This window comes from Podarcis tiliguerta, assembly GCF_965153285.1.
Source record: "Podarcis tiliguerta genome assembly, chromosome: 10".
Lineage (NCBI taxonomy): Eukaryota > Metazoa > Chordata > Lepidosauria > Squamata > Lacertidae > Podarcis > Podarcis tiliguerta.
The window spans coordinates 30,026,201-30,053,095 of NC_139543.1; the positions used below are offsets into that span (position 1 = coordinate 30,026,201).

Here is a 26,895-nt window from a genome sequence, read left to right on the forward strand (position 1 = left end):
CTAATTCACATACAGACACAAAAAGTTTAATATATCGAAATAGCATAATGATGTCAGAATAGACGTTGACACTTAATGATGGAACTTCATAAATGTACATGTGTAGAACAATCCTACACTCACATTACTTGAGGAGGGTGTGTGTGGAGAAGATATGCTAGCTATGCCAGCAGAATGGGTGCTCAGTCTGGGAGGTTGGGGGAGGAAGAAAAGAGGAAAGGTGGGAAACACTCTGTAAAAACAGCAGATCACAGCATCGCTGGGAACTCTGCAGTATTCTGTAATGACGGGTCTATTCTCACAAGCAGAGAGAGACAGAAAATGGGCTCCTGTTGATAGGGGACATTCTGCTAATGGCACAGCCAGCCGTAGCCCCACAGGTACTAGTCCCCCGGCATCATCACTACAGAAAAGGACAGAAATCCCCTCATGCTATTTACAACCACTGTTCTATGAGCACAATGTACACAAAGGGAAGGAAGGAGAAAACACACACAGCACAGCACCTGCATAGCTCCCCTGGTAGGACATCTTCAGAGAGGACCTGCAGCCCTTCTGAAGCAATGTTTTCCAGAGAGGAAAGGACTCTTTTGTTAAGCTGCCACAGGGAATGGCTATCACATACAACAAAATACCAGCCATAGACGCTCACTGACAGCAGCAACATCTAGTAGCAGGTGGTCTACAGGACAGGTGGTCCAGAAGCGGGAGTCTGAGACCCAAGCGGGGAAGGGGTGAACATGGCCTTACTCACCTTATACATTCCTGTTCACTTGTTTGTTGTTGTTGTTTTAAGTAATGTAAGGGACTCAGTTCCATACAAACTCCCTGCCCAGTCAGCCACAGAAACAGCCGGGAATTGAACACATAGAATCATATAGTTTGACATCAAATGTCCAACCTCTCAGCCAATGAAATAAGTGAAATAGAGGATCCTTGAACGAGTGGTCAACCGCTAACAAAAGAGAGCTCACAGCCTTACAAGGCAGTCTGTTCTATAGTCAAACAGCTTATATGGCCAGAAAGTTATTCCTGTTATTTAGTATAAATCCCTTTTCTTGTCTGGACCAAGTGGTGCCTGCTGGCACAAAAGAAAATAAATTTGCTCTATCACCTATTTGATGGATATGACTTCCTAATAGGCTCTTCTAACCCTGCACGAGGTGAGTTAGAGAGGGAGCCCCACATCCAGGTACATCTGAGCCAATTATCAGAAGCACTGCATGCACCAATAGCCTGGCCCCTGCATGCCTCCCCCAGTGTTTTGGCCCTTCTATTCAGCAACTCAGCATATTAAAAGAATAAAGATGTTAAAAAATTAAGTACCCTGAGACAGAAAAGATGGTGATGGTGTTTAACTTTGCTGTAGCATAATTAAAAATGGCCTACAAGACCCCATCATTGTTAACTGTTAAAACAAATTCAAGAAAATGCAGGTGGATAGCAGCATATAAACACAAATAAATTCAGAGCAGCACATTCTAAATTGGAAAGCCTGCTGAAAATGCCACTAGTGAGAGAGCCTGATACCTCTTTTCCACAACTTTTGCAACACCACTGACTATAAAACTGAAGTAATATATATATCAAGAATAAAACTCTATGGGGGAAAGTTCCAAGATAGGCAACTATAGACCAAGAACCAAAAAAACCCAAGCATTTGAGCAGACAATTTGAAAAAATGTAAAAATTGTCATTGCTCAACCCCCTCCCCCGCCCATAAATGCAAACTGATTTTGAATTTTCCTTCAGTTTTATAAGCAGTTTACTACATGGCATGTGATATTAGAAACTTCTACTGGAGTTATTTAGAAGGGTATGTCCTATTCCTATCCCATCAATCACTATTCAGTCTGGACAAGACACTTACATTTACTGGAAAAAACAGAACACTGGAAGTTGTTTTCTAGTTGGTTCATCTAGCCTAGTCTACTGCCATCCATGTTGCCCTGGGCTCTTTTGGGAGGAAGGACAGAATATAAATTCAATAAATCAATCAATAATACTGTCAACTCTGATAAACAGAGGCCATTTCAGACAGAAATGTATTTCAATCCTCCTACTAAATTAATTTAACTGGAGATTGGAACTGGGACATTGTACATGCATTTTGTACAGTCGTTTGGGAAGGGCTGCAGCTCAATGCAAGAGCACATGGTTAGCATGCAAGAAGTTCCAAGTTTAATCCCTGGTATGTCCAGTTACAGCTGGGAAAAGACTATTGCCTGAAACTCAAGAGAGATGAAGCCAGTCTGACCTCGATGGATCAATAGTCTGGCTTTACATAAGGCTTCTGCTTCCTGTTTATCTCCAATATAATAGGTGTGGCAGTTTCAGGATGCGGCTTGTGAGTGCAGTGGGAACGAGCACAACCAGCACACATTAGTGGGTTGAAACAGGCCACAACTTTATTTGGTTTATATAGCAAGTAAGCAAGGTTGTCATGGCAGTAGGGCAATGACCTAGTCTTCATTCCAATCAGCACTTGTTGCAATAGAATAGTACCTTGTGCCTCACTTCCTGAAAACACTAAAAAATAATGGTCAATTATGGTTTGTTATGATCCTTGAGAACAGCAACACTTTCCTGCTAACAGGCTGTTTCTGGAAGGCATTAAAATCCAACAATGAACTGAAGATAAAAAGAAACTCTTCTACTTTTGCTGCCTGGATGATATGCAGAGATATGTGACCATTATATCAGCTCAGATGTCCCCCATACGTAAGCCGGTTAGCTGTCGCAATAAACCCAATTTCTTAACTGATCCAAGCTGCAGAAACTCAAAACGTATTGTTTAGCATACTATCTCACTCTTTTTTTCATCATCATTCTTAAAAACTAAATATAGATATCCTCTCTTATAAAAAATAATAATATTCATTCTAGTAAACAGAAGCAATTCAGACTTAAAATCTAATACTACTATTAAAACAACACACAGGTTATCAACATTGTATATTGGGCCAACAGACATACAACTGTAACTATGCCAATACAATATCTACATGGTAAAATTAATGCTCAAATAAAGCCTATTGACTCATATCTGACTCAGCCCTGACATTATTGCTAAAAAAAAATAAAAAATACAGTATACTTTATACATTTCACTTATATACTGGGCCAGTTTATCCAGTCTACTGTTCTCTTAATGTGAACTCTCTCCAGGTATGCATTTTCTGCATGAAACCCAGACAATTTTTACACAGTTGTGCCATAAAGCTCTATGATCACAGCAGCTGGAAAATATGTTGTTGTGAGAATTTGAAAATTGCTGCCAAACATAACTGCAACCAGCCAGTTCCCAATGCAGAACCAAAATTAAAGGAGCACGAGGGCTCTCAGGTTATTATAGCAAGAGGGCATTGAAAAAGCAAGCATTCATAGAAAAGGAACACTTGACTCGAACAGCCCCTACTCCTAACCTGCTGTTAAGTAACATACTCTGTTTGAAAACATAGTATGTTTCTTTCACTTTTATACTAGACCGGGGGTCAACTGAATTGTGATGCTCCATTCGTGTTGATCCTAACACTCAGTGAGTGGTTCCCCAACATTCCCACCCACTGTCACAGACCACTTGAAAATTGCTGAGGGTCTTGGGGGACTGCATAATTATTTTTCTGCCTGTTGGAACAACTGTAGTATGTTGTATTAGATGTTGTATGGTTTTTAACTGTATTTTTCTTTTATTTCTTGTATGGCTCAAAATTTAACAGTTGGTGGATGTGTAAGTTTATATACAGCTGGTACCTTGGTTCTCAAACTTTATCCGTTCTAGAAGTCAGTTCTAAAACCAAAGCGTTCCAAAACCAAGGCACACTTTCCCATAGAAAGTAATGCAAAATGGATTAATCCGTTCCAGACCTTTCAAAACAACCCCTAAAACAGCAATTCAACATTAATTTTACTGTCTAACAAGACCATTGATCCATAAAATGAAAGCCATAAACAATGTACTGCAGTCACACAATCAATCAATCAGTAGCTGAACTGGGTTCCACACAGTCACAAAAAGAAAAGAGCCGCAAAAACAAAAAGACAAAATAAATAGCAAAAACAGACAGACTTCAGCGGAACACTCAAATCGGAAACGTAACACTCAAAAAAGTTTGCAAACCGGAACACTTACTTCCAGGTTTACAGTGTTTGGGTTCCAAGTTGTTTGAGTAAAAAGGCGTTTGAGAACCAAAGAACCACTGTAATTGACTTTAAACTTTTTTAATTAATTTTTTTTAAATAAGAACTGTATTCTACTCCTCAGTGCTAAAAGTCTGCCGTTCCTATTAGCATTATTCTTTATAATATGATTGTCTGATTTCATACTCACTCCCATTTCTTTCAAACAAATATATTATTCATTTCAATTGCCCATTACATAATTAATGTAATTTCCCTAGCTTTCTAAAAAGGATATTGAATTGTTGATATTACAATCCTGAGCAGTTCGTGTATACCTGTGTTTCATTTTGCAGTCGATGTCATTTGGGGGAGTTGCTCATTGTAATTCATCATGTGAAAATGGATTTCCTAGGATGTCCTTCAGAGTCGCATTAAAATACCACATATTCCCGGATTGTCATAATGCTGTAAGGAATCACCGCCCTGCCCCCATATACAAGAACCCAGTATTCTAGGCACCAACTTGATACCTCACACAAACTGTACACATTTGGAGTGGGTGTAGTAGGTACCGTATTTTTTGCTCTATAAGACTCACTTTTTCCCTCCTAAAAAGTATGGGGAAATGTGTGTGCGTCTTATGGAGTGAACGCAGGCTGTGCAGCTATCCCAGAAGCCAGAACAGCAAGAGGGATCGCTGCTTTCACTGCGCAGCGATCCCTCTTGCTGTTCTGGCTTCTGAGATTCAGAATATTTTTTTCTTGTTTTCCTCCTCCAAAAACTAGGTGCGTCTTGTGGTCTGGTGCTTCTTATAGAGCGAAAAATACGGTACTTTAAAAACATTTGTTTTGCTACTGCTGCCAAGGTTATAGGTTTTTAGGTGGATTGGCTCAGGCCCCCAAACTGGGTACTAGCCACCCCCTATTTCTTCAATTCCATTAGTCATTTTAAAAAGAAAACTCTGAGATGAACATAATGTTTAACTATCTTGGCTTGATAAATCAAAGACAAATTAGGAACAATTTACAATATTTTTGCAGGATACATGCAGCTCCAAAAACACTCCCCTGCTATAAGTTTCCACGTTGCATCAGCAGGAGGACTGGAGGTTGAGAGGTGTCAGGAGACATAATATATTGGTGGGAGAAGGGAATGGGGTCACTAGTGGAATTTTATGCGGTTAAGGCTGGGTGTTGTGATTTTTTGTTTTTAATGCTGCTGAGTTAATATATATTTTTATAAAAACCAAAACCCACAAATTTCTGTGGGATTTTAGTGATGGTTCACATCCTGTGGACGGATATCAATCAGTCCTGGTGAAATGCAAAATTTACATTTATAAAGGACTATGTAAAGTCGTCCCAAAGGTCTGAGAATAAGGAGGTGATCCGATCTGATACATTAGACTACAGAGTCTTGCAATACTGAAGTTTCCCCTGGCATGCTACCTAGAGAATTACCACAGAGATGGAAAGCTCAAGGAAAGCCTTTCTAGGTAGAAAAATGCAGGTGAATATCATCATATATAGTGCAATAGGATTGAAGGGTTGGTTTGAATAGTGCCCGTGGTTTTGTATCTCCAGAATGAAAGCCTGTACAAGAGGGAACCTACTGAACTGGCCAAACCAGACTCTTTGTCAAGATAATGGCCCTGGCCAAGTCCGTTAAGCATCCTATCTGCATGCATAAAGAAGGCGCTGAAGAACAGATGTGTTGCCATAGAGACAACTGGTCATGCTTCGAGGAGGAGGAGGAGGAGGAGGAGGAGGAGGGATGGGCCCTCTCCCTACCTCACTCACTCTGCTGTTCACATCCTAGGAAGGAGAGCAATAGGTCAGGGGACCTAGTGTATGTGTGAGTCTCATATACTGATACTGAGAACTGGGAAGACAATGGCTTTGCATTTGGACCCCACAGAAATGCAATAGGGAGGCAAAATCTGTTGGAGTGTTAATGCTGCAAGCGCTTCCATCTACATCGTACTCAGGTTGTATATATGTGTATCTCAATCCATATATCCTAAAGACACCACAGTCTCCATGGACCATCATTCAAGGGAAACTGAACCCTAAGTAAGCACAATGGAACCCCTAGGGAAGCTTGGAGATTGGGATGAACGTGCTCCTGGATTTTTGCTTTAATGAGTATTCATTTAAAAAATACTTTATTGTTAGCATTAGCATTTTAGAATTTTTGTTGTCGTTTATTATGATTTTACACTTCAGGTGCTTACAAAGGAATTCTTTTTATTGCAACAGATTCTGTTTATTAAACACAACATCCAGCTCTAATACACTGCAGGTTTTGACATTTCTCCACAGCAGGTGACTTCTGAAATAAGGTTACATTTGTAAAACAGAATTATTTTGCTTAGGTATGAACTGCATGACATGAAATTCTGTAAAACAGTGTTTATTTCCATTCCCTCTTGTGTTACATTTCATAATAACACAGCCAACATGAAGTTAATTAGAAGGAAGTGTTGGGCAACCAAATATAACCCACCGAATTCTGCTCCAATCCATAGCCTACTGTACGGAATGAGTAAATATAAGACAGATAATTTACTCTGCTGTTTTCCCATTTTTTAATACAACTGTAGTGCATTATTTACAGCTGGTTCATCAGACCTAATGAAATGGCATTTTAGTGTGTATAGAAGTACATAGAAGAGGCAGTTCAAAACCAACAAAGTAAATTTAATTAAAAAGTGTTCATTTTTCAAATATAAGGCGCACTCCTAGAAAATCCCCCATGTCCTCCAGATATATTACTATGGTTCTAGTAATACAGTCTTAAAACAATTTAGTCAGTTGGGCTATTGTGTGCTTAATGTTTGTTATGATTCTGTTTATTTTTGTTAATTATTCACTACTTCATTTTAATTATATAAATATACCCAAAGGCATTTTGATATTGGGCAATGATTAATTCAACAGCATTTTATGATGCTTCTCAACAGCAAAGAGTGGGTAAATTTAAACACAATGGATACAATCCATGTTGAAGTTGATGATAAACATTCAACTGATTTTAATTGAAATGAATTGCGCTCAGTGTGCTTGAATAGTCAAGCAGCTGGATGTACACAGGCATGAAAATGTAAATAAAAATATGCAAATTACAACCAGGTGTAGTCTTCATCTGTGAAAGTAGAAGAATTTTAGGTGAACACAGGCACAGCTTCCTGACAACACACACCTGATTTCAGAACCATAATTTTAAGCATAATCCTATGTAGGTCTACTCAGAAATAAGCACCACAGTGTTGTGTAGCAGGGATGAAGAACCTCATTCCTGGTAGCCAAATACAACTCTCCGTCTGGCCCATGAAGTCCCCATAAAGTTGCCGAGAAGGAAATGTGGCTCTCAGACTAAAGAATGTTCACCACCCCTTGGTGTATAGGCTGGGCCAGCATTCTTGCTGTGGTGTCTGTCTGGCCTTCTCCTTCTCTCCCCCCTCTGCTTTTAGCTCTGGCCCAGCTAGTCACTGCTTTGGGGCAGCATCTCCAGTTCTGAGAGCAACAGCTGGCCTTCTCAGCTCCCATCTCTTTTTCTTTTGGATCTCTATTCTCCTTTGCTCTTTCATGCTCCCCTCCCTCTCTCTGTATTCCTCTTGCCTTTGATTGCCATTGGCCACTGATTTCCCAGGGTGTGGCCACTCCTGTAGCTGTTTCCTATTGCTTCCTCTAAACTTCATTTGGGCAGACTCTCATGTTCTGTCATTGCTTCCACGGAATTCTAGATAACATCAGCTGAATACACTGAGCTGAATGTTCCTGCATGACACATAATCTACCATATTTTCGCTCTATAAGACGCACCAGACCATAAGATGCACCTAGTTTCTGGAAGAGGAAAACAAGAAGAAGAAAAATCTGAATCCCAGAAGCCAGGACAGCAAGTGGGATCGCTGTGCAGCGATCCTGCTTGCTGTCCTGGCTAATGGGATAGCTGTGTGCAGCCTCTCCCAGGCAAGGGAAGCCTTCATCCCCTGTTCTGGAGAGGCTGTGTGCGGCTAAGCAAGCAGTCAGGACAGCCAGCGGGATCACAGCGCAGAGATCCTGCTGGCTGTCCTGGCTTATGGGATAGCTGCATGCAGCCTCTCCTGGGCAGCAGGATGAAGGCTCCCCTTGCCCAGGAGAGGCTGCACGCAGCTAAGGCTCCCCCAAGAGCTGTGTTTCCTTTAAAGAGCACGTGGAGCGTGTGTGCGGCTCTTGGGGGCTTTTCCCCGAGGAGGGAGAAGGGCAACCCTTTCCCCCCCCTCGTGGAAAAGCCCCCAAGAGCCACACACACACTCCGCGCGCTCTTTAAAGGGAGCACTGAGCAGAGCCTCCCGCCTGCATTCGCTTCATAAGACGCACACACATTTCCCCTTACTTTTTGGGAGGGGGAAAGTGCATCTTATAGAGCGAAAAATACGGTAGTTTTGGTACATACCAAAGGACTGGGAATAACATCATTGCATGACATTATGGTTATGTCATCAGCCAGAATGAGTGCAATAATAGCGGCTTACCCTTCTCTGGGTGGCTAGCTGCTGTAGTCCCTCGTGAGCTGCCCTCCATTCCCAGAGCAGTGGGGCAGAGCCTAGTTGGCGGATCTAAGTGTGGAAGTTCACGTTCTGATCCACTGACTGCAGATGGAAGCCGACTGCACCTTGCGTTGGCAGAGAAGTCCATCAAACAGTGAGTGCAATAATGGACACTCAATCAGATCTGTGTAGCTTAATTGATATACATGTTTTTAGTAACTGAATTTGATGAGACAGGAAAATATATACAGCGGGGATATATAGATATAGATATAGATATAGATATAGATGATATAGATATAGATATAGATGATATAGATATAGATATATGCACACACACACACACACACACACACCTCAGATGTGATTCCCACTTTTGTAGGCTGCATTCCAGCCATGCACTTCTATGCACACACACATTTCCATCAGGCAACCAATATATATCATTACAGTTCGGGGAAGCATTGTGTGCCAAGCATTCAAGGAAGCCATGGAACAGAGGCAGTGAGTGGGGTGGGGAGAGGAGAGGGGGCATAGCCTAGGGAGAGTTCCAGGGACCAGACAGGAAGGCTTGGAAGGCTCTACACAGCCCCCAGGCGTGATGTTTCCCACCCCTAATATAAAGCTATCACTGCGCATTATATAAAAAAAATACTCAGAGGTGTGCTACATATATGTACAGGAGATGCCCTGTTTTGCTCTGGTTTGGAGTAATAATTTCAACACTATTCAAGAAATCTGAAGAAGTATAATTTGACCATATCACAGCACACATTAGGAAGAAGGGAGGAGAAGAAAAGTAAGTTCTTCACAACATGACTGCTAGATGTTATTTTGGGAGGAATTTGGCACTACATGATAAGCCTCTCTGAAAAGATGAATACAACTCCAGGAAGCATGACAGCCTAAGAAAGCCAATGAGGACAACCCCACTATTAGTGCTTCAGGAATAAAACACAGATTAATGTCACTAAAGCACATGTCACAAGAGATAATGATGATGTGTACAAATGAAGCTCCTCAACATGAGCCAAAAACGTAAGCACCACAGAAAACAGGATAATAATTATACACAATTCACAAATGACACAGCCATCTGCTAAGTGTGCATTGCACTCTCACAGCATCAAAGGGTTTGTTCTACTTCTTCCCCATAAAACTTGCTTAAAAGTTTCCTCTTTCTATTCAAGCGGCATAAATTATAAAGCAGCGTAGCAAGCACTTTGCATCGCCTAAACAAGAAATGTGCTGGTCGGCTCCAAAGGCACTGTCTCTGAATAGTGCTTCGTCAAACTAGTCATTATGCTAAGATGAAGAGGCAGATGATCACTGGAGATGGAAAAAACCAGAAAACACATTTTTTTGCGCTCTGAAATCAAAATTCTAAAGGGAAGCATAATTCCAGAAACAGACGCAGCCTTCCCCACATACCTTGCAAGAAGCACTTATTAAGAACGCATCCATCTTCATTAAAAAAACAATAATAATGACAAACTCCATTCAATAACTAGAAGCATTCAAATCTGAGGAGTTACTTCTGACATTACATTATGACGTGCCTTAGAATCATGCTTTTAAACATCTACTTAAATCCTCTCGGAGACGATGTCTGGAATTTGGGGGGTACACTTGTATTGATTAGTGTTAACACACTCTCCATGGGTCTGCTTTATAACTTCATTTGGACATATCAGTTACAGGAATAGTACATAGTACAGATTCACTTTTGTACCCACTGCATTAGCTGCCTAGTTACTTCCAAGCTCAATTCAAAGTGCTGATTTTGACCTGTAACACCTTAATATAATCCCTCCCAAGAACTGAGATCTTCCACAGAAGCCCTTCTTACTACTGCTTCAGGAAGGTATTCATTAGGTGACACTGTAGAAGTAGACCCCTGCCTCTAGAACTCCTTCCCCCCAGGAGATTCAGCTGCCTCTTTCTTTTCTGGCAGTTAGGTACGCATCTAAAGCTTTGTTTTCTAATAAGATAGCCTGGCATTGCTAGTTTTGCTGCTTGCTATTGCTTGTTTATATGGTTATTTGTTTGCTACTGCTCGTTTAATTTTACTATTCTTAGTGAACACTGTTCTGATCTTCATGGAGAAGTAGAGTAAGATATAAATAATTTTTTAAAAAAAATCTGCTTGTTGTATACACTGAATTTGCAAAGTGGGGAGGCTGTGCATATACTCATAAGGCTCCAGCCCATGCTGCTTCACATTCCCTTTCCACAGCAGCACAGCACATTATTATACTATGCGCTGGGAAAACATGTGCTTCATATATCTCCTTTTTGTGCTTCCAGTGTATTCTTGTGTGAAGTAAGGCCATGTGCATCTCCAAGAATAAGCTTCAAAAGTGCACACCCTTCAGTGCTTCCTGCCATGCACAAAGCATTGTAAATTGGGTGTTGGATAAGCAAGTCTTATGGTTCTGGTGCTTTATTCATAACACTTGCAGGTTCCAAATAATGGTGACCTTTGTGCAACTCGGGCAGAGGTCATTTCCACTACAACAGCTGTCTTCATAAGACACAATTCACCGAAGATTGTTGTAAATGGGATGTTGATGGCCAGAACAACCCATTGAAAGAATATGTCACCTGGGAAGGCAGAGGATACAAGAGATCTGTAGCTGGCAAGGTACAAAGAAAAGTTTCATTTCTGATCTTTGGCACAGCAATTATTCTCTTCTTGGAAATAGATTTTGACACTATGTGTGTTACCTTCCTTCCATCTTTATTCTATATAGCTGGTGCTTGATGCAGATTTTTTTTTTTTTAAATCCACTCTGGATCTTTGTCATGTGATGATTTCAGTGTGTATGTGAAGTCATTATATTGTGGAATGCTTGGGCTTTCCTTTCGAAACTGAAAATAAAGTCTCTTTGTCATGCAAATATATATATGCTCCCCCCCTCCCATAACAATAACAAAAACCACAATCACAGAAAGAACATGGTGTTTTGTTGACTCCTGGTCATGATCGCAAACAATTACATTATATTGGGCTGAACTACTTTTGCTGAACTCAGACTACATTAGATTCGACTTTTATAGCTTTAATGATCAGATTTCAATAACATACAATTGCATTAAACCAACAGGATTATAGTTACCCAAGTTATTTTCAATTGCTTCCTTATGCCTAGGTGCGACGTAGATAATTTTCCAGTCTAGCACCGTCTCTGAGTTAATTATATATGTATTGATCAAGAAGTTCATTTACTTTTCTTAGATAAGAAACTACATAATCCCAAACCTTTGAGTTCAGCACATTAAGAACTTTGCTTTCAGAACTGAATACTATTATGTGCATTTGTGTGTATTACTTTACTATGTTTTCAGAAGATCCTTTTTCAGGTTAAAATGAAAATCAAATGTTGGTATTTTGCCAAAGTTGTTTTCAAGCACCACCCCATTAGCTGGGAGGCCCCCCACATTTATCCTATTAGTTTGCTCTGGATTGCTTCTTTTCCTTAGAGAACTACAAATAAACCTTTTTAGTTTTCCATGGTGGTAGCTTTCAAATGTGCAAGTGTTTGGCACTTCGTTTCCATTAGTCCAACACTTTGAAATTAAACTATTAAATTTCAATAGCAATGGTGTACATTTACTGAACCTTTTCTCTCTTGATCCTTGAAAATCTTGGCTCCAAATTACAACTCAAACCACATTCTCAGTTCTTAACTAGTAACCAAACCAAACCAGTCAGTCTAGCTACTCTAAATACTCTTTCAAACTCTTCAAATACTACTTTCCTCTCCAAGCAATTACTGCCAGCCAATTAACAAATCCCTTTGCTTTCAGAAGTCCTTCACTAAGACAGGAATCTACTTCAAAATTTCACAAATAGAAAGGTTGAGTTAACCATCAAGGATATTCAAACAACTGCAAAATTACAGCTGCACTATTAGAACATTATGGTAAAAGGTTCATATCTTCTGTCAGTGCCTATAGTAACCCTGAGCTAATTGACTGCGGGATGCAGATGACGATTAACAGCAATTAGTGTTGGGCTTTCAGCGTTTCTGGGCTGTTGCTGTTTTCAAACTGCTGTTTGTAATATGATATTTGAATGCGTTCTTCTGTATGTTCTTCCCTGCATGTTGCAATCCTCAGCTGATGTTTTGTTCTAGATCCCTCAACTCCAAGAATCACATCTGGTGGTGAACAGGGCTAGGACATTTTATTTTGTGGCTTCTATGTGTGGAATGCCTTGCCAAGTGAGGTGTTCTGATAGCTGTTTTGGATTTTGGCTTTCATGATCTGAAGGGAGATCATGATATTGTGGGCGGTGGGGCAAACCCCCATAACTCTTGGATTTAGGAAAAGTAAGAATTAATCAAAGTTTTATTAAATTGTGCCAAAAGTTGAAAACTCCCTGGATTTAGCTATGCTAACAACCCAGGCCAACTTGGCATAACCACTAAGATGAGCCATTAGCAGAGGACAAAGGCCAGTGATAGCCTATCAAGGAAATGATGTGGGGGGGGGGCAAGGCTGCCAGACAAGAGGGGAAGGGCTCCTCCTCCAACTGTGTGTGGGCAGGGAAAGAAAGTGCTTAAGCCAGGCATGTCCAAAGTCCGTTTCGGGGGCCTAATCTGGCCTGCCAATCGGTTCAATCTGGTCCCTGTGGCAGTTTATTTCCTAAGGTAAAATCCTTTAAAAAACCTCAATAACTCTGGTCGGCCCCCATGGCCCTTCACTTCATCAAATCTGGCCCTCTTTGAAAAAAGTTTGGACACAACTGGTTTAAGCTTTCAGCTTTGGTGATATAGGCCAGGGATGTCCAATTGGTCAATCGTGATCTACTGGTCGATCCCTGGGAGGTTTTGGTAGATCGCGGTTGATCGCAGCCTCCTCCCCCTAGCCCCTCCTCACTATAGCAGAAGACGGAGCTCTTGACGGAGCCGAGGTACAACTGTATGTGTAAATAAAACCATATATCATGAAGACACCATAGTCTCCACTGTGCCTCACTTCCAGAGAAAACACAAATCCTGGTTAAGCACCAAGAACCCCCTGAAATCTTTTGCCACTCGGAGATTGGGGTGGCCTGTAACAATATATTTTGTTACTGTTGTTGTGTTTGGGGTTGAAAGTCACACTGATTTTTTCTGAAAATTGGATGGAAATAGAAATTTTAAAAGGAAATAAATTGATGATAAGCATAATGTTCTGCTCTTTCAAGAAAGATGACTATTTAAAGTATGTTAGTTCATGTGTTAATAGAATCACTCAATATCATCGTGTGATTTCAAAATAAATCATTCTAAACATGCAGAGAAAGAGAATGCTACTAAGAATTTTGAATTCTCTGACCCAATATAATTGGTGTGTGCACATGTGCACTGGCATATACATACTTGTCCTTAAAAAAGAGGTCTGATCTGTGTAGTTGTTTCTTCCATAGGCAAAGATGTTGGGCAAGATGTTTGTTACCTTTGGGGAAATTACTGGAAAATAGGTCAGGTATGACAATTGCAGGCAGTCATTGTTGCTGAAGGCAGGAAAGGGGCTGTGGAAGCAGAGAATCAACTCTTCCAGGCATGGACAAATTGAGGCTTTGGCAGCTGCTATGTATTCAGAGCCCAAAATCCTTTCCAAAGGCTACAGAAAATAAGTCTTGTTACTGTAGTGGGATCCATCTGGGTTGATTTCTCTAAGCCATTTCCAATATTTAAATTAAGGGAAGCATTTCATGTGTACCTAATCGCTTCTCCCACAGCCGTTCCCCCCGGTTCCTTTCTTTAACTGCACATACAAATATTGTGCATATATATATATATATATCGTTTGTTTTAGAAATGACCACAAACAGTCCTTCATGATGCAACTACAACATGGTTAAGAAATGCTTAGTTTTTCACTGACTGCCATTAGAATGTTACACAACCTGCTACGAATAAAATGTTTAGCAAGCACTTGAGGTGAATGCTATTCCCAATGCATTGTGGTCTCAAAATATATTAGCATTATTTGGCTGTGCCCCTTTGTAATCGTATGTTTTAAACTGTTCTGAAAAGCACTGTTGTTTTGCATTTTAGCTTAATTCCTGAATACATCTTCCTTAACATTTTCCCTCGCTACTATCCAGCTTTCAACACTTCAAAAAGTGGCAGGGAAGGGCGATACTCAGGCCTGAGAAGACTGGGATCTGCTGCCACTACAGATTACAATCTCGAAGTTATACAGGGAGAATTTTCATTGTAGCCTGCTGGTGAAAACTGCTCCCTTTTGTAGTAACAGTAACTCTTCCCTGCACGTTCTCTCCTTCTGCATTTTCAGCTATTTAAAGTATTGTCATGAAGCGGTCAGAGCTCCTGTTATCATTTTCCTAAAATTGAGGAAACCCTCTTCCCAAAGCATCTACAAGGGCAAAGAATCTCACATTTTTGGGCTGCAGAAGAGAGACCCCCTCTTCCAACCATCTCGTCCTCTGGCGTCCCCTTCTCCTTGTGCCCTCCATCTTTCCCAACATCAGGGTCTTTTCCAGGGAGTCTTCTCTTCTCATGAGGCGGCCAAAGTATTGAAGCCTCAGCTTCAGGATTTGTCCTTCCAGTGAGCTCTCAGGGCTGATTTCCTTCAGAATGGAGAGGTTTGATCTTTTTGCAGTCCATGGGACTCTCAAGAGTCTCCTCCAGCACCATAATTCAAAAGCATCAATTGTTCGGGGATCAGCCTTCTTTATGGTCCAGCTCTCGCTTCCATACATCACTACTGGGAAAACCATAGCTTTTACTATACGGACCTTTGTTGGCAAGGTGATGTCTCTACTTTTTAAGATGCTGTCTAGGTTTGTCATTGCTTTTCTCCCAAGAAGCAGGCGTCTCTTAATTTCGTGACTGCTGTCACCATCTGCAGTGATCATGGAGCCCAAGAAAGTAAAATCTCTCACTGCCTCCATTTCTTCCCCTTCTATTTGCCAGGAGGTGATGGGACCAGTTGCCATGATCTTCGTTTTTTTGATGTTGAGCTTCAGACCATATTTTGTGCTCTCCTCTTTCACCCTCATTAAAAGGTTCTTTAATTACTCCTCACTTTCTGTTACAGCAGGGCTTTGCACGTCCCGAAACCCCTTTCTATCTACCTGCCAAATTTGGCCCTCAATGGAGCCCAAAAGCTGCTGCCTGAATGCCAGAGGAAGAGGCAAAGCAGAGGTCCAGCTATCAGATCTATATTCTGATTATATTCTTAACTAATTTGTAGTGGATATAGCAGTAGCCTCTTCTTACCCTGCTCTGACTTCTCACAATAATTTTCAGTGACAGAGTGTACAAAAATCAACTGCTATGGACATAGTACTACACAGTCTTCAGAAACGTAAGTTCAAAACCCTTGAAATAAGAAACAGATTATGACATTAATGACAATTTGTGTGGTTGTCATTACAACATTGAACATAAATTAAGAAAAAATTGTTGGGGAAACATCATGTTCAGTATAAATGATTTGATTAATCATTAAGCTACTAAAACACCCTTGTTACATTTCAAAGGAACTAGCATTCCTATCAGCAAATTAATTCCCATGCCCAATTTTTGCCACTGGATACTTAGAAGAATGACATATTTTTCTTAGCTGCCTTATTTATGTGGTCTCTTGTCCTCTTTCTGTTTTGGTGTGAAAGCATTAAGAGCTCTCTAGAAAATACAACATTTTTAGTACAGCCAGCTGGCTGCATATTAGACTTTCAAAATGTTGTCTTCATTTCCGCAACAATTTCTTCCATACCATCAAACTCTGAGTCAAATTTAATTTCATGCAATGTGCCCTGCCAATTTCTCAATACAAAAACACATATAGGAAGAAATCCATTAAAAAGCAATTTGGAATATTCAGAGAGGAAATCTAAGATATTCAAAAAAGGAGGGGGAAAACCCCAATCTATTTAAGCTTAACAATTTAGTGCATGTAATATAATTTGTGTGAATTAATCTAGCATCTAAGCACAGTGGATATAATGAAGTAGTCCAGGTATAAAATTTGCAACAGATAAAAATGAAAGTTTTGTACCTTGTAGAACTAGTGGTTTAATGTACACCTTCAGATTACTTAATAAAGGTTATTGAGTTTTCCACGTCATCAAAGGAGACTAGTGAGGAATACGAAAGGCTTCACACAGTGCTGATATATCTAATTGACCTGTGTGTGTTTTATACTGAATGTCCAAAAAATCAGGAAATAGCCAGAAAAATAACATCAGCCTTCATCAACAGCCCTCCAGCTGTTCTGGACTACCACTCCCATCAGATACAGCCAGCACAACCAGGTGGACTGAAGCTGATGGCAACTTTAGTCCACAAGATCTAGAGAGTACCAGGTTAGTAAAGGTTGAATTAGATAAACAATCCTTCCAAAGGCACTAGTTTGCATGGTATTACGGGCCATGTTCTAAAACTATATCTTGGCAAACCTATGCCAGTTTATACAAACTGCCCTAAAGGACCAGGCGCACAGCTTGGGAGCCATTTTGGACTTACAGCTGTCCATGGAGGCACAGGTCAATTCTGTGTCCAGGGCAGCTGTCTACCAGCTCCATCTGGCACACCGGCTGAGACCCTACCTGCCTAGTTTCATCAAAATGGAACATGCCCTGGTTATTTCCCGCTTGGACTACTACAGTGCGCTCTACATGGGGCTACCTTTGAAGGTGACTTGGAAACTACAACAAATCCAGAATGTGGCAGCTAGATTGGTTTCTGGGAGTGGCCGCCGGAACCATAGAACACTGATCCTAAAAGATCTACATTGGCTTCCAGTATCTGAAGTGTTGGAGCTGAACTTTACAGTCCTAAACAGCCTCGGCCCTGTATACCTGAAGAAGCGTGCCTACTCCCATCATTCAGCCCAGACACTGAGATCTAGCTCTAGAAGTAAAGTTACAAGGAACCAGGCTGAGGGCCTTCTCAGTAGCGGTGCTCACCTTGTAGAATGTCCCTCATCAGATATCAAACAGATATTCCCTATACAGGGCTGCCTTCAAATGTCTTCTAAAAGTCATATAGTTATTTATGACTTTTAGAAGACATTTGAAGGCAGCCCTGTATAGGGAAGTTTTTTTATGTTTTATGGTGTTTTTATAATTTGCTGGAAGCCGCTCAGAGTGGCTGGTATAACCCAGTCAGATAGGCGGGGTACAAATAATAAAATTGTTGCTGCTGCTACTGCTGATAGGAATGAATGAATCTATTCCTCATCTTTATCAATTCCATATTTGGTTTCCACATTCATCTTTCATTCCAAAACAATCCTCTCAAAATAGTAAGGTAATGGTAAAGGGACCGCTGACCATTAGGTCCAGTTGTGGCCGACTGGGGTCACGGCGCTCATCTTGCTTTATTGGCCAAGGGAGCCGGCGTACAGCTTCCGGGTCATGTGGCCAGCAGGACTAAGCCGCTTCTGGCGAACCAGAGCAGCACACGGAAACGCCGTTTACCTTCCCGCTGGAGCGGTACCTATTTATCTAATTGCACTTTGACATGCTTTTGAACTGCTAGGTTGGCAAAAGCAGGGACCGAGCAACGGGAGCTCACCCCGTTGCAGGGATTCGAACCGCTGACCTTCTGATCGGGAAGTCCTAGGCTCTGTGGTTTAACCCACAGCGCCACCCGCGTCCCCTCAAAATAGTAGTTAAATGCATATTTTATCTCAAAATACACTTCTATATTCTAATTTTGATGAATTTAAACTACCAAGAAGGGAATCATGGCATCTGGTAAAGTCAGACTGAGAGGTGAAAATCAGGCCATTTTCATATAGGAAATTACAATTTTCATATAGGATTTTTAAAAAATAGACAACTGAAGCTATGTCCAATAATCAAGGCATTTTCACACAGCAGAAAGCAGAACTACAAACAGACGGCAATTCTGCCCCCTTTATACCCAGGGATGGCTCTTCTGTCACTCACTTCTCACTCCCTAGGCTAGGGCATGAACCCACGCAGGATCAATCTGAATGGATCTCATTAGTCATTTAACCTGAAAGTACTGTTTAAAAAAAGTGAGAACTGGTTATGAGGCACTTTATCACACAAATGGTTTCCTAGATTTTCAAGAGAATTTCAAATATGTCCTGGGAAGCTGAGAACAGAAGGTACTGCTGAGGCATCAAAGATCCTTTAAAACCCATTCATTCTAATGCTAAAGCAGCAGAGAAACCCAGCAGACCTTGCTCCATCAGAAGCTGAGGAGGACAAAAAGAAAGCATACTCCCCAAAGCCTCGTCTGGGATATGTGCAGCTGCCCTTAATGTTTCTTTGAAATTCCTTTGTTTCAGAGGGAGATCAGGAGATCATGCCCTTTGTACCTCAGTCAGAAATATCAGCTACGGCTGGAACAGAAGGAGCAAATTAAGTTTTGACTCAGCATTCCTGCTAACAATCAGGCACAAAGATGTTAGAGTCTGGACATTGGCCTGCAGACCCCGACGGGGCCCAGCTCCTCACTCTAATCAGTACAGGGAATAAGACATGCTCTGTGGCATGGCTGCCTAGCTTAAAAGCTGGTACCTTCCAGAGGTTTTTCGATTACAACTCCCATCAGGCGGAGGGCGTCAGGTTGGAGAAGGCTGACAGTTCTTGTGAAACATGTACTTCTACACTTAACATCAAAATAGTTCTGCTTGTTCCTCTGAACCATTTAGGGGATGGAACACATGATGCAAACAAAACAAAAAAAAGACATTTGAGACCTCCTTTGTGCATATACTTCTACGGCTGAAGAACAGCAAAGTTGAAATAAGGCTCAGGGGCCTGAAGCTTTAAGAATGCAAACAGCCACACAAAACATTCAGATCGGGCATTAGTAGAAGAAGAAGAGGAGTTTGGATTTGATATCCCGCTTTATCACTACCCAAAGGAGTCTCAAAGCGGCTAACATTCTCCTTTCCCTTCCTCCCCACAACAAACACTCTGTGAGGTGAGTGGGGCTGAGAGACTTCAAAGAAGTGTGACTAGCCCAAGGTCACCCAGCAGCTGCAAGTGGAGGAGCGGAGACGTGAACCTGGTTCACCATATTACGAGTCTACCGCTCTTAACCACTACACCCCACTGGTTCCCAAGTAGTAGCTGTCTGGTTTAAACAGGGCCTGTAAACTTAAAACTCATTTCATTAGTAAGAAGCCAGGCGGCATGTATATTTCTATGGCTGCGTTCAGATAGAAGGTTTACTATCTTAGTTTTACCTCTCATAATGCTAGTGCTTCTGTTTCAATTTCTAATATCTGTTTTACACTGCAGCATTCGATGTGCTATGGAACTGTGGCTGTTTGATCAATATACTGCCATGTTGAGCTACAGTTGAAATGAATAGGAAATAACCGTATGCCAGGACACTGCCCCAAATTCTGTCACATGAGTGGCACCCCCACTGTGCACCCCCAGCAACCTATTTTTTCAGTTAATGGGGTTTAAAGTTTTCTGAACAGCTACTAGGTAGGGGCTGTGACTGGAGAGGCAACCAGCTGACTCACGCATATTTTGGCACCATGTTCCTGTGTGAGCCAGCCAGCAAGCCGGCTGAAATGCATCTCAATTTTCTGTTGAAAGATGTTGGAAGGTATATCTATATGGGATGCTGCTTGAGTTCCCCTTAACTTTATGTTCAGTGAATATACTGACACTTCTTCACTTTTGTTATAACAACTCATAAAGGCAGCTTCCAACAGGGAGAGCTGACCCCAGAGTTATCTCCCAGATAAACCTCATATATAAATACACAGTCAACTGTCTTTCAAGCTTCAGTTCTGCTGAATGAATGTCCAAATCCCCGCCCCACTTGCAAAAGAAACAGGAGCGAAACATTGATTTCGGACTTAAGGAATTACTGTGTCGAGTCATGGATCTTCTGCAGCTACGAGAGCTATAAATTCTAGCACAATTTTTACTGCAAAAAAAATTAATAAGAAGGCTTTTATATTTCTTTCACAGCAACTCGGCTTGTTCTTGTGTATGTTAATAAAACTGGTTTCTTGATTAAGTGCTCCAATCACAGGGAATTCCTGCAGCCCACAGTGGTCTTGTTCAATTTATTAAGAGTGTGTAATTTGGTGAGAACAGAAAACTAGTAGAGATGTAATGTGATCCACATGCTCTACTCCAAATATTTTTTCTACCTAATACAAACCCCACTGGTGCTGGCTGCACCCCCCCATCTCAGCGGCAGGACTAAAAGGTAAAGGGTAAAGGGACCCCCGACCATTAGGTCCAGTCGTGTCCAACTCTGGGGTTGTGGCACTCATCTCGCTTTATTGGCTGAGAGAGCTGGCGTACAGCTTCCGGGTCATGTGGCCAGCATGACTAAGCTGCTTCTGGCAAACCAGAGCAGCGCACGGAAACGCCGTTTATCTTCCTACCAGAGTGGTACCTATTTATCTACTTGCACTTTGACGTGCTTTCAAACTGCTAGGTCGGCAGGAGCAGGGACTGAGCAACGGGAGCTCACCCCGTTGCGGGGATTCGAACCGCCAACCTTCTGATCGGCAAGTCCTAGGCTCAGTGGTTTAACCCACAGCGCCACCCGCATCCCTAATGGCAGGACTAGCCCAGGCTAATTCAGGCACCAGTAGCATTCTGAGCTCACCACAGCCCAGCCCTCTCTGTTTTCTGCTGCTTCTCAGTCAAAATTTACATTGTAAGCTGCTTGGGAACTGGGAACTGTCTTTTTTTCCTACTTATGAAATGCTGCCTAGCCCCATATAAGCCCATGGTACTGACAGTATATTCCATTATATATTAATAAATATATAATGTGCATTGGAGGTGTGCCTTGAAGTGGTGAACGCTTTCCTTTCAAAATAAGGATCAAGAACATCCTATACCCACATCAAACTAGAAGTATGCTAGTCTGATGGTATGGTAAAAATGTAAGGCTTTTGATGCTTCATAAGTGGTTTTTATTGTTGCCTTGAAATAAAGAGCAGGTGGCTGAACTTCATTTTCTGACCCTCGTGACTGCTTTGTAGATTATCAGTGTGTTTCAAGGCTTTGTTCTTTTTGATTGTTAGAATCTCAGAAAAAATATACTGCAAGTTTTCTTCTAGTTTTCACAGAGAAATGCTGACTGCCCACCTGTGTAATACCATCCCAGGAAATATGGATGTTTGTGAAGAAGTTGACCCTGTTTCACACAGGATTGAAGTAATTGTTATCATGCTGTTCTGGTGGCAACACTGGCTTGAATACGGTTTGCTGAGCAGAGATTTATATTCCTCAAGCGCTCACAATGGGAAGATTAAATAAATCCATGTAAATAAAATCTATTTCAGAAATTATCACTTACAGCACTAGAAATGACTGAATGTCAACTTTACTCTTTGAAATTCTGAAAATGCTATGATAGCACTTTATTATAAAAAGAGATCACTTTCCTTCATATGCTAACTCACCACCATGTTTTGGTCAAAGAAAATGATGTTTCACTTGACATTCATATTAGGTTACTGCACTCTAAAATGTTAATTAATTTCTAGATGATGGCCTCATGCATAAAAATGTATTGGCAAGAGTAAATTACTTTTTGAAAGAAAAGAAATCAACAATAAACTGCATTAGACTGGGTAATCAATGTTTATTGAATTTTGTGCTGGAGGCCAGTTTCTCTGTCAACAAAGGTCCTTCAAACACAGATTTTCACTTCAGCTTTAATGAACAAGGTTGGAATCATGAATTGAAATAAAATGCAGAAATAATAAACTATTACTTTCCTTTTCAAGTCCCACTTGAAAGCAAACTGAAAATACAGCAAAATAGTATATACGAAACACAGATTTATTTAAAACATTTCTGTGTATACTGCTTTATAAGCAAATGCTTTATTTTCCTGGCAAAGAAAGCATGAAATAATAATAAAATCTAACTGAGCTAGATAACAGTGGTTTTTTAAATAAAAAAAACCATTTAGAATTATGTTGTAATTATCATTCAGTTATTCACCAAAACTCAACATAGTTAGTTCATACCAGAATTCTCAGAATGCTCCTAGATCCATCTCATGTTATTTTTTCTGTAATCTGATTAACAACGCAGTAATCTGACTCTGAGTTACTTTAAAGTTAATTTATATTTTCTGCATTTATGTGGTTGGGGGCGGGGGAAAGGACATATTCTCAAATTTACAGTAACACAAGGTGGTCTGAGGACTCTGCTGAATTTGAGGCACTTCCAAAAATGTAAGGAGCCCTTCTGTTTACAGACTGATATTCTGGATCCAACCCACTAAACCTGACCTGCAGTGCTATTATTCGAGAAAAAGAGGAGCTGGAACTCACCATGAACTCACTCATTGTCTTAGAATGACAATGGTGCCCACCTGAGAGGTGCCGGAACTGAGTTTCTGTGAGTTTCCCAGAAAAAAGCCCTGACTATACATCTGCAACAGTATCATACTACTTTAAACAGTAATTGCTTGCCATATAGAATCCAGGGGACTGTAGTCTGTTAAGAGTTGTTGAAAAGGTAAAGGGACCCCTGACCATTAGGTCCAGGCATGACTGACTCTGGGGTTGTGGCGCTCATCTCGCTTTATTGGCCAAGGGAGCCAACGTACAGCTTCCGGGTCATGTGGCCAGCATGACTAAGTTGCTTCCGGCGAACCAGAGCAGCGCACGTAAACGCCGTTTACCTTCCTGCTGGAGCGGTACCTATTTATCTACTTGCACTTTGACGTGCTTTCGAACTACTAGGTTGGCAGGAGCAGGGAGCGGGCAACGGGAGCTCACCCCGTCGTGGGGATTCGAACCACCGACCTTCTGATTGGCAAGTCCTAGGCTCTGTGGTTTGTTATAGTTGTTAGGAGACCCCTATTGCCCTCACAGAGCCAATTCTCAGAGTACTTTAATAGTCAATACGTTTCCCCAGGGAAATCTGGGAATTGTAGCTCTGTTGCATGAATCTGCTTTTAATTTCTAATGCAAATGGGGCCTAAGTTCTCAGTGAAGCCCTGCCCATCTGTCAAATGCGGCCTGCAGAGAGGGTTGGTCACTATTTGATCTGGCCCTATGGCCAAAACTTTGTCCCTACCTCTTTCTTGGTATTGAAGCGAAAATAATTGTTCATTTGATCAGATGCACATTTATTAAACTCCACCCTTATTTTATCTGCCATGTATTCACATAATATAGTAATAACATGTGACCTGATCTTGGACAAATCAACTATTGTTTTGCCTCAGTGTCCACTTACCGTGAAATGAGTTCAATGGCCACTAAAGGATATAAATGCAATACATTATGCTACTTGTGAACCAACCTGAGAGGGCGTTTTGCCTGTAAAGGCAATACAATAATACCTAAATATATAAGTGTGTATTTTAAATATACATTACAATGCCTAGGTGGTGTGTAGCTTGTTCCACCACTTTTGTATTGTGGAGATATCTGCTTCCATGCATTTTTAATAGAATAGATGTCGGTGTCTCCTAACTCCCATTTTCAATTTTACAATTCCTTCCTACATATTTTCTGCCAGGTTTGTGATTAAGTAGGAGGCTTAAACATCCTCAAACCTTACTCCCTTCCTTTGGGACCTGAGAAAATGCACTTTTGGAAATCTTGTGGTAGGTAAATTCCAGCAGGATAGTTTTATATTAAAGAAAAACACTATATTGTGGTATAAACTTTACAGATGAGAAACAACTTCCAACAGGTGCAATACTAGCTACTAATGAAACAGAATAAAATATTCCCTGCAGTCTGAGAAGAACATTTCAATATAGTGTAAGGCAAGATTTATCATTAGTGCTACCCTCTGAAATAACCTAGATTCTTTCATTAGGCAAGATGTATGTATTTTAACAATAAGGTTTTCACTGCATCTGGAGAGACAATTAAGAAACTAGTCACAGGTTATATAGCCTGTGAATAAAGTGCTGAATTTGCAAATCTTAGTTTGAATTTCACATTCTGCACAGCTTTTCTGTAAATCGAACTACTCCCCCAACTTTAAGTCAAGGCATTCCCAGCTGCCCCAGGTTAGGGTTGCCATATTTCAAAAAGTGTTTGTGCCTTTCCATGTCAGTGGGCTATCATCTACTTGACTGAGTTCAACATAACTAAGGTATGATAAAATAAAACTTCAGTGATGCCAACAACTCACACATCTTTAAGACATGCTATATGATACACGATATAAACAATAAAAGCGAAGCATCACCCAGTGCAGGTATTTATTTGCTGGAATGCAATCTTGAACAGTAGAAAAATTAAAAATGATGGCACGTAAAAAGTAGACTGCAAACAGACCCCCTACCAGGGCCGTCTTAAGCATATCCGGCACCATGGTGCAAAGATCCCTCCAGCACCCCCACCTCCCCATTTCCCAGAGTTGTTGACCTTTTCCCAAGCCTCTGCGGGGATTGCTCTCCTCCCATGGAGGCTTGGGAAGGAAGCTGCAAGCCATATGGCTGGCAGGGCGCAGCTGGCGGGCGTGCAGGGAAGGGGATGGCCTGGGTGTGAAGGGCAGGTTCGAGGGGCTCGCACTGCTGCTCCTGAAGGGACAGGAAACGCTGTGGAGGGTATGAGGGCACCCACGCGGGAATAACAGTTACAGACACACACAAAAACACACACCAAGTTTAGAACATTATAGTTGTTTGGGTGCAGCTTCCATCCGAGGCCTCTGCAGGGATCGCTCTGTTCCCATCGAGGCTTGGCAGGCAAGCTGCACACCCGACACATATATGGTTGGTGGGGCGAAGCTGGCAGGCGAGCAGGGAAAGGGGAGGCCGCTGGCAAAGCTACGCAGCTCCCCCACTTGCTGGGGCGCCCCTGAGAGGCCGGCGCCCTGGCGCAATGCACCACTGGGAAAGACAGCTCTGCCCCCTACAATGTCACAAGCTGCATATCACAGCAATAAGCAAAAAGTCTTATCTGGTTGCTTTCTCAGCCCTCCATTATTATTTTTTTGATACCATGCTCAGAGTGCACAGTTATTACACACCTCAGCTATAGCCCAAATACGACTTTAATGCAATTCATTTTAATGAGCCACACACATATTCATGGAATCAAAAAGATTATACTACGGAAAGAACAACTGGGTCAGCTAAACCCACAGGGCCCAGTGCAAATTTTTAAAAATTGTAAAGTCACAGACAATTACTGTGTAGCACATCACATTGATATTGTGACATAGAGCGAGCTGAATTTAGCTGAGTCCTACATTCAAATGCCTATGTGTTCTGCTTGTTATTCTTCAGCTTAACATTTTCTTGCCCTTTTCTGCAGGACCTTTTTTCAGTAAAGAGTTTCAGTTTTTTGAATGTTTCATACTTTTGGAGAGGGGTGACCTGATGCAAATCAACAAGTTGACAACATCCCTCAGAAATCCCATATTTTGTTGTCGTCATGCATGAGCAGGAATACAAAAGCTTCATGCCTTTTAACAGACAGACACTATGACCAATTTTAAAGACTTTGAAGAATGAATAGGATAGGGATTTTTCATAGCTACCTCTTCTTTTGTATGATATTTAAAACAAATAGTGTTATTTGTTTTTCATTTTGTTTAAAGTATTTTAAGCCCCTTTTGGGAGCCATGCCCTCACAAAATGACATACAAATGGACAGATGAGGTGCAACAGAAAAACAGTCACACCAGAACAGCTCTACAGATTAATTTGAGAATCTGCTGTGGAGATACAAGCTACTTCGAGCATTAGTTAAAGGGAAGTGTGAAGAGGAAGACCCTCAAGGACCACCTAAATGCCAGAACTGAAAGTGCAAGGCAAAAGTCCGTTAGTAGCATGACAAAAACTTGCAAGGCACTATTTGAGATAATTCCAACAGTAAAACTCCAACTGATTTCATGAAGCAGAACTGGCACCTTTGGTAGTTAAAACAACAACAATATAATAATACATTTAGCTATTATTCTAGAAAGTCAGTCATTGTGAACAGAAATGAGTGTGTTTGTACAATGAGTAGTTTCTCATTTAAACATAATGGCCCATGAGTCCTTTGGATTGCAACAATGACCTTACACTATTTTGTTCAGTCTCTGGAAATAATTTTTGTGACACATAATCCATCCTATCGAATTCACAGCCCTGTTAAAATTCTGAGTATTTCAGACGTCAAAGTATTAGTCCTTTATAATAAAAAGTGCCATGTTTTTGACTCTTCTATGCCATATTTTAAAAACATCTCTTAAGGTTGAAAATCTTTCCTGTATATTTTCTAATATTGTTATAACATTACCATTTGTCTCTGTTCTTTTTAATAGCTACATTCCATAA

At 41.1% G+C, this 26,895-nt stretch overlaps 1 protein-coding gene and 1 long non-coding RNA gene across 19 annotated transcripts in view; one reads left to right on the top strand and one right to left on the bottom strand.

Moving 5' to 3' along the window:
• The window catches only part of GRIP1 (glutamate receptor interacting protein 1), a 333,614-nt gene that overhangs the window by 177,856 nt on the left and 128,863 nt on the right, over positions 1-26,895 (bottom strand). The window lies entirely within an intron of this gene.
• LOC310658297 overlaps positions 8,676-26,895 on the top strand; it is a 39,509-nt gene continuing 21,289 nt past the window's right edge. For 3 of the 4 annotated variants that reach the window (XR_014502194.1, XR_014502195.1, XR_014502196.1), the window contains exons 1-3: positions 8,676-8,810; positions 11,119-11,300; positions 12,467-12,582. This is a non-coding gene — a long non-coding RNA (uncharacterized lncRNA). Of the gene's footprint in view, positions 8,811-11,118; positions 11,301-12,466; positions 12,583-21,703; positions 21,863-26,895 lie in introns of those variants that run through there. The other variant, XR_014502197.1, reaches the window with a different exon arrangement.